This window comes from Rhagoletis pomonella, unplaced genomic scaffold (genome assembly GCF_013731165.1).
Source record: "Rhagoletis pomonella isolate Grant_MI unplaced genomic scaffold, Rhpom_1.0 Rhpom_scaffold_00003, whole genome shotgun sequence".
In the NCBI taxonomy this organism is placed as follows: Eukaryota; Metazoa; Arthropoda; class Insecta; order Diptera; family Tephritidae; genus Rhagoletis; species Rhagoletis pomonella.
In genome coordinates, this window is record NW_023458557.1 from 43561740 (window position 1) to 43572268 (window position 10529).

At 37.8% G+C, this 10529-nt stretch overlaps 1 long non-coding RNA gene across 1 annotated transcript; it reads left to right on the forward strand.

Moving 5' to 3' along the window:
- Positions 1 to 7158: 7158 nt before the first annotated feature.
- Positions 7159 to 7902, forward strand: LOC118735230. Its single transcript, XR_004992541.1, has 3 exons — positions 7159 to 7361; positions 7437 to 7806; positions 7891 to 7902. It is a non-coding gene; the product is annotated as an uncharacterized LOC118735230 (long non-coding RNA).
- The last annotated feature ends 2627 nt before the right edge of the window (positions 7903 to 10529 follow it).

Consider the following 10529-nt stretch of genomic DNA (forward strand, 5'->3'; position numbering starts at 1 on the left):
AAGAAACGTTAATGACGATGGAAGAAAAATTTTTTAAATTTAATAGTATATGTATATATACCGTGCTTCTATAAATGGACTAAAAAGTATAAAATAATGTTTCTCAGTCGCATTGAATTTGATTTGATAACTTTTGATTTTGAAATTTTAACAAGTCATTATAAACAACTTATGAGATTGAAAATGAAAAACATAAACCTAAAACTTCTACAAGGCAAGTATAAATTTGAGATCGATTTTAAGCGAACGATATCCATATACCCATATACATACATATATTACTTTTCATATAAATTCAATTTTATTACATGCGCCGCACGCTTTTCATTTTCAATTTCATAAATTATTTATAATGACTTTTGCTGAAATTTAAAAATCAAAAGTTATCAAAACAAATTTTATGAGACTGTGAAATATTATTTTTTACTTTTTAATCCATTTATATTTGGTAAATTAAAAAGTATTTTTTATATATTTATTTTCTACGTTTTAGTCTTGTCTGTATAAAATGTAGCAAAGAATAATTCAACGATATTCTGATACATAAGTATTGTATTTTATCAATACTTTTATTTTCTCTTTCAACATACACATATGCATACATGTACATTAGGGTGGCCCTTAGCCATATGGCACAATTTTAATTTTAATTTTTGTTAGGTCGCATCCCCCAGATTGGTGAATATTCATTAAAAAATGTGTTATCTTAGGTCAATCGGATAATGTTAAGACCGCCCCCTGAAATTTGAATATAAGTGGTTTTATGTCAAGTATTTTTAAGAAACAATTAGGTAAGTTAAGTTACTTATATAAATAAAAAATGGAAAAGTTAGTAATTTTTAATGTTTATTTTACTTAGTACTTGAAGTCAAAAATTGGAATATTTATTTAACAAAAAGTAATGAGAATTCCATCGTGGCTGAAAATGTCGGATGTATCCTCCTGACTTTCATCCATTTTCACTTGAAGAAGCTAGCACAGAGGTTCCCAAACCTTTTTTCTCGTAGACCCTTTCAAAAATTTACTGGTTTCGGTGGACCCCATGCTGATACATTTCTAAATATTCCCAAAGCTCGTAAAAAAATGAAATGTAAAGATTAGATCTCACTATGTAAATTTGCATCGCGGGTGAATTCAAAAACTGAACTCGGAGTGGCCAAAATAAAACTAAAATATTTTCTTTCTATTTATTAAAATAATGTGATAACACACTTGCAGGTTTTAAGAGATAGAGCTGGTAAGTCCATCAAAATACTCTCTCGCTCTGAGGGTTTATATTTTTTAAGAACAATTCGCTATTTACATTATCTTCACCATAAACTCATCAAATGTTCGGCTCCCTCATGACTTTGTACGTGGAATATTTGTAAAATATTTTTGTTTTTATGGCATCACTTTTATTTTTTTTTCGAGTTTTAAAGTGAAGCGAAAAATATTTATCACTCACAATACACAATAGCTAAGCTTTTTACGCCAAACTTTTAATTCAAAAACTGACAATAGAGAAAAGATCGAGTCTAGAAACATCGATGACAAACAACCAAGCAAGCAAGAAGCACAAGTGTTCCACCGTCTCATCCTCTTCAAGGCAGTATGGGCAGAGGGACTTGTCTTTTCCGCGTATCACAGTCAGGTGTTTGTGCCACGTGAAGTGACCAGTCAGCAGTCCAACAAGTGTCGTCTGCTCAGTGAGAGCAAAAAACTAGACAGACCTTCTGAGATTGAAGGCAATATGAGTTTTGCCCACCTGCATCCCCTCAATGCCTCCTAGTCATTGCTGAGCGAAGTTTTCACCCAGTTTCTGATGGTTGCTTCGATGGCCGAAAGTGGGTGTACTAAAACTGGTTGCGGACCAAGGATTGCCTGGTCTGAGCCAATTCTGGCCAAATGGTCAGATGTCTCATTACCAGGTACTCCTGAGTGACCTGGCACCCAGAGTAAAGCAAGCTCGTTTTCCACCATAATTTAGTCGAGACTTGCATTGCCGAACTAGTTTGGAAGTAGTTAGAGGGCTGCCCAATGCCTTAAGTGCAGCTTGGTTGTCACTGTAGACACGTAAACTCCTTCCCCTCCACCTATGTTCCACCACGTAGTCCATGGCTTTGAGGATTGCAATTACGCCAGCCTGGAAGACCGAAACATATTCCCCAACAGAAAAGTGAAGCTTATCCCCATTAACTTGCAAAAGACCGCAGATCATGACCCAGCAATTTCCGCCGCGCCCCACTCAGTGTTATACCAACATCCGGTTCTTTTTAGTTTGCAGGTGGCCTTTAAGGCTTTTCCACGTATGAAAACACAAAGTGACGGTAAGTGTAGCAGTGCGTCATGAGCACTATACATACGGTGACCAGACGTCCCGATTTTGGCGGGACAGTCCCGCTTTTTACCAAGCTGTCCCGCTAAGTTTTCATCGAAAAGCGGGACGTTGAACTGTCCCGCTTTTGCATTTGCGTCCCGCTAAAATCCCGCTTTTTCCAACTGTATTTTTCCCCAGAAAACTATTCATATGCAACATCCTGCTAGAAATAACTTACTTGAGGTTTAAATGTTCAAAAAATTGCTTTCGATTTGCATACAGTCACACTTTTTTACCAATGCACTCACACTTTGCAAATTGTCTACCAGCTGGAAAGCAATTTTTTGAACGTGTAAATGCAGCGTTAATACAAGTGAACGATCGGTGAACCAATGGGTCGCAACTCCCGCAGTGGCACCAATGTCAATTGAAAAAAAGAAAATGGAAAAAAACACAACCAAGTGTATTAGTGGATAATAGCTTTGAATATCAAGTGGCTTTATTATCAAATAAATCAGTGGGTGTACAATATGATTACCTTTTAATATGTATCGCTGGGTGATGGCTGAAGTCGTCCGGTCTCCTTGATAGCTCGAATGAAGTGAAAAGGTCCCGCTTTGACAAAGTTAAGTTTACCCGCCGGCAGCCAACTGCTCGGAGGGGAAACTTAACGAAATTATATTACAACGGGAAATAATACATTTATTGCTAACGGCGTAGCAATAAAGGTAGGCCGTAAATATGCCAGAGTATGTTTGTGTGGTCGGCTCAAGTCAATGCACTTTTACATTAGGGTGGTTCGACCTTTAAATCATTTGGTTTTGCATGAAGGCCTAAACATGCCGGCCCCCCTTGCTATCAGCAACATCGGTCGAGCGCTTCAGCCACCACGCCGGACTGAGTACTAAGAAGTAGAAAAAAAACAGTCTAAATATATGTAAAATAACAATTCATTTGAGAAAAAAAAGATTATTATTGTTTCCAGTGGCAGGATGCCTCCAAGTCCACGTCTTAGTTTCCTAGCTAATGAAAGAATAAAAGGAAGAAATACTAATGAAAAAGGTATGGTTGAACATTTCAGAGCACATTTATTGATAAAAAATTTCAAAATTCAGTAAAAAATTCATGTTTACAAAAAAAAATCAAAAATTGAATTTAGGAGCGACATACTCCTGAGAGCATCCATCCAAAAATTGTGCTTTGGGCGATAAAGGGACCAAACGTGTTTGGGAGCATACCCGGCAGTACGATGTCTGGGTATACGTCGGCTCCCAGTACTAAGCGAATCGGTGTCGACGTATAAAAGTTTGGATCCGCTAATCGTATGTGCGTATACGCTGTCGCTACTGACGGATCGACGCTACTAGTGGGGCTAACACGGACGTAATTGTTTATCGTTGTGGCGTAGATAGCCAACCTGGTGTTCTGGCCGTGTTTTCCCCTCAGACGCAGTAGACAGCCACGTTGGGTTCCGAAATTTGAAACGTCAAGCCTGAGTTTTACCGCTAAATCTGTCGCAATTATAGAAGTCGGAGAGCATACGTCGATTAACGCGCGTATAAGGTGCAGCCGTCCACGAGCTTCTATTTTTACCACGACCGTCGGAGCAATAGACGTCACCGGTCGTAACGCTTGGGTTTCGCGTGCGAGTCGACCCGCTCGAAATGCGATGGATAGCTGGCGAGGCCTCGTCTCCAGTCTACCCTGATCGCGATTGGGCCTGTTTGACTCCTCTCGCTTTTGCCGCAGGCGGAAAGGCCTAGTTTCCGCTCTACGGTTCTGCCGGGCTGTTGACCGCGGTCGGAAAATCCGTGTTTCCGATCCACGTTCTCGGCGTCGTTCGTGCGCTAACAGGGGTCGGAAAGGCCGAGTTTCCGATCCTCTGGTTATAGTCGGGAGGGGAGTCCCAGATTCCGGTGTGGATTCTGCTGGTTCATCTTCTAGACGGAGCGGCCTGGTTTCATCTGCGTGGTCGGACGCGTTGATAGATAACGCGCGTTCGGACTCGTCCTCACTAGCAACTTGCTCGCTCCATGGGCGTGTATCAATCGGCTGAAGGGGTTCGGATTCGTCATCCATGTGCAGCGTTGTGTGGTGTTTTTCGCGGCACCGACGACATCTTTCTTCGCTCGTGCACTCGTCAGACCGATGCATCATGGACAGGCAGTTTCCGCAGAAGCGACCAATCAGTGCCTCCCTCAGTCTCTCTTCGGGAGTTTTACCGCGGAATAATGGACAGAGTCGTATCGGATGCATACCTTGGCATAAACGGCACGCTAGAGCAAAGCGGTTTGATTGTTGCTCGGCCTTTTTTCTCATCGAGGTGAAGCGAGTCATCGTTGATGTCTGAAATCATTATTTTTTCCCTTTTGTGTATATTTGGCTATATAGATATACGTACTTGTATATATATGTATATTATGGTTGGGTGGCGAGTAGCAAAGAAACTTTATTATGTGTGGTTATTGTAAATTTCGTATATTTTATGGTACGGGTGGTCTCATATATCACTGTCTTGTGATAGTGTATAGTGTGCATAATATTGCATGAGTTTTGCATAAAGTGTGTGGGGCACCTCATGTTTATGCATCGACACACGGTTATCGACTTTGATTTCTGTGCTCGCATCGGTGAGCTGTCATTTTGTTAATTTGTGTAATTACAAGGCCTGCCACCCAAAACAAAAGTAAGTAAGTAAGGGCAACCAAAAAAAATCGCAGATAGGAAGTGGGCTGGAACGCCTGACAACTTGATTTAAGGTAACTAAAACCATGCATAGTATTTGTTGATGAGCCTTGTAAACAATAAATTATAGGTCCGGAGCAAATCGGCAATGCAAACTAATCACAAGCTTGAGGGATTTTGTGTTTGTAAGGCGTTGCAGTTAAGAAGCAAAACAATAACCTCATGGCCCATTAAAATGGTTAATAGCAAACAAATACATTGGGGAAAAGGAAGCAGCAGAAGTAGCAACAACAAACAACAAATCACGATATCTCTTTTAGGCAATTTAGTTATGTTTTCACATTTTATTTATAAATGCTTTAGTGACTGCCAACTTGGCTGTGGCTAACAATGTGGCCGTCTTGATTTTTATACAAACTATATTGAGAACAAAAACTAAATGCTTCATTTCGATAAATAAACCGATTCAGATAAAAAGTTAGAACAAAGTATGAATTTAGTGATATGTATTTCGAAGATTTCAGCAAATGAATTTAAACGTTTACTGTTTTCCGATATTGTGTCTATGTAATTCCTAACCACGGTTATCAACTTTGATGACTGTGCTCGCATCGGTGAGCTGTCATTTTGTTAATTTGTATAATTACATGGCCTGCCACCCAAAACAAAAGTAAGCTCATTATTTGTTCGCATGGTGCGGAACATCGCAAGTGCTTATCAGGGTGCGAAAATAGGTTGTACAAAACAATTCCCATTTGCTCATCGATCATCATATCATTTGTAGTTTTATACAGTTTTGTACATAGTCAGAACCAACTTGTAAGATTCACTTTCATTTTCCCCAACGAGAGACTGTTGCTTTTCGTTTGTGACAATTGTACCATAGGGTACGTTTTATATGTATGCAAACGTTTCGATTACGTGAAAAATATATTTCTTTTTTCGTAAATTTTCATATTCAATTTAATTAAAAGACATGTACTACATACATACATATCTTTTTCTCTGCACAATTCATTTCGTTTGTTGTTTCGTCTGTAACTACTAAACTACTGTAGTGTACTATCGCAAAGTAAACTCAGCCGTTTTGTTTTCGTATTGCACCGAACTCTTGAAGGACTAAACGAAATGAAATAGTAACGTGCATTATAGTTTATTTTCGTACACCGGTGCTTATATATGTGCTTGGGAGTATCACAACTTAATGCTTTATTTGAAAATTACTAAGTTGGAGGGCCCTTCAAAATTTAATAACTCATGATTTTATTAAAAAGGAAAAGCATATTTAATACGCTTTGCTTTGTCCCGAGCAAATCTAAGTAGTTCGCCGGTATCGAGTTGCGTAGTAGATTTTCAGTTTACCGATCGTACGGGAGTCCGAACCCTGGCTGCGCTGTCAACCAAGAGCGTAAATTGAAATTTACGTTCTTGTATTATAGATGTGCTGAGTCCACACATATGAGTATTCATACCTACTCGGTACCTATTTAAAAGTATCCAATACTTTCGACACTCGGTGTCGGACTATTAAACAACTTCTAACAAAAGCGCACGACAGCCAAACGTATGGAAGAAATTTTTAGAGATAAAGCTCATTAGCGAACTTTGAGGCGATGTCTTACAACTTCCAATTGGAATAAATAAATGAATATGTATATATATATATATATATATATATATATATATATATATATATATATTATTACTAATTTTTTTTTTTTATTAAGGGGCTATGTACGGAATTCTTTGTGAATACTGAGTCCACAGCGCCTTCAGGGAGTACAGAACAAAAAATTAAATAACTGAAAGTCATTCGTTGTCGAAATTCCAGAGAACGCTTCATTTTTATGTGAACCTTTATTATTCTTTTGAAAAAAAACAAAATGGATGGGTCCGACATTGTGCAACAGGTGATTTAAGTGTACTTATATTACTACTAAGGTATATTGCATTGAATCGGTATCGGTTACCAATACCGAAACTTTGGGTACCAAGTATTGGGGCAACTCCGCACATCACTATTTTTTAAAAATGAGACTTTCATTGATGGCAATTGCAGCACATATCACAATTTCCTGAATGGCACGAGTGATTACGATGCGGTAAGTTGCGTATTTTTCTCATAGTATTTTAATGTGATATTTTTTTACCTTCTACTTTTAGCTTTCTTTGGAGATATTCCACCCAAAACCCTCATTCATCCGAGTACGGCATATTTACAACTCGCAATCGAGTTCGCCTGAAGGATGAATGAGGAATTATGGTATGCCGAATGGATAGCTTTTAAACGCGTGTTTCCACGTTACATGGAAATAAAATAGCAATCCCGGTTGGATCAATCGTCTCATTTAATTTCCTTATCGTGTACGTGTATGCAGTAAATATAAATATTTACCTATTTGCCCCCACCAATAGTGTAACGTCATTAAGCGAACAAACTCATTTGGAATAGCCGGCAAAACACCAAAATCCAAAGCGAAAGAAACATCCAAAGAATTTTGACAAAAAAACGCTGTGCGCTTGAATCACCTAACGATTTTCAGAACGCGAGGCATACATCCACTTTCACGTTCTGCTGTTCTCTGCTATATTTTCCGTCTACTTGAACAATACTGTCGTGCGGTTGGTTTTCTAGCGAACATCGTAAGAAGCTATTACCTAACTGAATATATCATGTCTACTTCTGTGTATGAAGGTGTTGAAAAGGGGCCAGCCATTGAGGTGTTTGCCCTAAATCGGGCATTTTGCAGATATTCCACCCAAAACCCTCATAGTGATTTAGTGGAAAATCGTGAACTCGGAAAAAGCCAACCATTATTGAAGTATCGTGAAATATGAATTAATATAATATGAATCTTTTATGTAAAACCTATTATCTCACTAATATCTTTTCGTTTCCATTTCAGATGATGCTGGATTTAGCCAAAAAGTGTTTGCAAAATAGCGCACGACAAATCACATGCATTTGGCCAAAACTTCTGTATCGATTGTGCGAATTTGAAGTCTTGCAGGATCTGTATCGCACATATTATGACATACATGCGCGTGTTTATTCATCATTACTCCATGGTTATGAGTTGTATTTAAAACAGTTTACATCGAATCAAAAGGATTTAATTTCTGCAACCACGAGGGTTATGAACAACGCCAAGGAAAGCGAATTCTTTGCCAGCACCGTTGGTAATTTGTCTGGTAATTTTTCCCGGAATATTGTGAGTACTATAACCTTCTTTATTATTAGACTGCTTTTACACAGTTCAAGTATTGAATTCCATTCTGCTCGCATGTGGAAGAGAGGGGGTGAGAACAAAAGGGACGAGTACACATGCGTCTGTACCGTCAAGTCGTTTAAACTTTCTTGCTTTGCTTTTGGCATTTTCGTTGCTTCCCATTTAACGAACCAAACTTGAATTCAACAGAATTGAAACGTGTAAAAGCAAATAGAAAACACAAAGTACCTGAATCATGTAAATCGGGTGTAATGACGAAAGTCCATAACCATCCCTTGCGGTGATATGTAGGAGAGCGCTGCATGAATGCATTCAAACGGCGTATGAATTATTCATATACAAAACGAATGAATGATTTTAGCTTAAAATTTTTATTTTTATTTTATTTTTTTTTTAAATCTGAGTGAATAGCTGTTCAGATATATGTGTCGACAAAGTGAAAATAAATTGAATTGATATAAATGTCAACTTTTTGTATGAATATCCAGAAATATTTTTTCTTCGTACATATGTACAAACATACATATGTATGTACAGTGGCTCACAACTTATTTCGTGTAGTCAGTGATTAAAAGAAAAACGTGTAATATTTTGTCTATGTGCTTTATTTTTAAAAAAAACTTTAATGAGCTTTTAATGGTGTATGTCTGCGACATACAAACACCAACAAACAAACCCAAAATATTAAATTTTTGTATAGAATTTCGACAACAAAAACATAACACATTGTAAAACGACCTCACAGCTTATTTCGTGTACCGTAACAAACTTAAACCTTTTCTCTTATGTGTTTTATTTTAATTATAAATTTTCTAGTAACTAATATTTAGTAGGATAACCCTTTTGTTTTAAAACTGAGTTCAGCCGAGATTGCATGGAGCTAACAAGCTTTTTGGTGTAATCGGGTGTTATTCTCTCCCACTCCAATTGCAATGCCGTTTTCAAGTCTTGCCGGTTGCTTATTTGATGTTTCCTTATATTTTTTTCAAGAACACTCCATAAATTCTCAATAACATTGAGATCGGGCGATTGTGCTGGCGTTTCAACCACATGTGGGCAATTCCAAATAAGCTAAGATCTAACAACTCCCGATTTGTGCTTCGGGTCGTTGTCTTGGTAGAACCTAAACTGCTCCCGGATACCCAATTTTTCAGCACTTTGTAGTAAATTATTTTTCAACAAATTCAAATAAACTGTTTTATTCATTATTTCTTCTATGAAAACCAAGTTTCCGACACCCGCTGAGGACATACAGCCCCAAACCATTACATGGCCTCCACCGTGTTTTACTGTGGCGCGCAAATTTTTACGTTGCAGCTCTGTATTAGGTTTGCGCCACACGAAAGATTTCCCATCGGAACCAAAAAGGTTAAATTTACTTTCGTCTGCAAAAATTACTTCATTCCAAAACGTTTCGTCTTTATTAACGTGGCTTTTGGCGAACTCCATTCTGCTTTTTCTATTGCGCTCACTAATAAATGGTTTGTTTCGGGCTGTTCGTCCATGAAAGTCAGCACTTCGAAGAATCCTTCTGATTGTTTCTGGATGACATGACTTTCCAAGCACGTTATCTACCTCTTTTGCCAAAGCTGTTGCACTCTTTGTTGGATCTTTCTTAATTTTTCTGACTATCCACTTCTCATCGGCCGCTGTAAAAATTTTATTTGGCGCCTCTCGACCTTTGTCAGCCACTCTATTTTCACGGACAAAGCGTTGTATTATGTACTGAACTGTAGAAGCACTTAAATTTACATTTTCCGCAATTTTTTTCTGAGAACTTCCATTTTTAAATAACTGAATCACTAATTCGCGCTTTTCAATAGACGTACGGCGACCCATCGCGGTATTTAAATTAATATTCGCGTCCGATCTTTTACAACACCAAAATTACACTAAGAAATAATCTACTGAAACATTCAAAGTAAATTGGTGTATTTCTCTAACCAGCACATTGGCGCCAGTAACGGTAAAAGTGTCCGTACGAAATAAGATGTGAGGCTGTCTTACTATGAATTTGGTTTTTGTTGTACAAATTCAATTTAAAAGAAAATCATTTTGGACTTTTTTGTTTCTCATTACAGTTCAAGTATCTTTGAATGTACATTTTCGATTTTTTGAAAATCTAGCACATATGCAAAATATTACGAATTTCCTTTTTAATGAATTGACACACGAAATAAGCTGTGAGCCACTGTATGTATGTATTGCTGCGCTCCTATTACATACGAGAAAACTTGTGTGCCGAAATGAGTTTGAATGATTTAAATGTTTTCCATTCATTCAGTCACATTCTTCCATTTAAAGGTAGACAATTT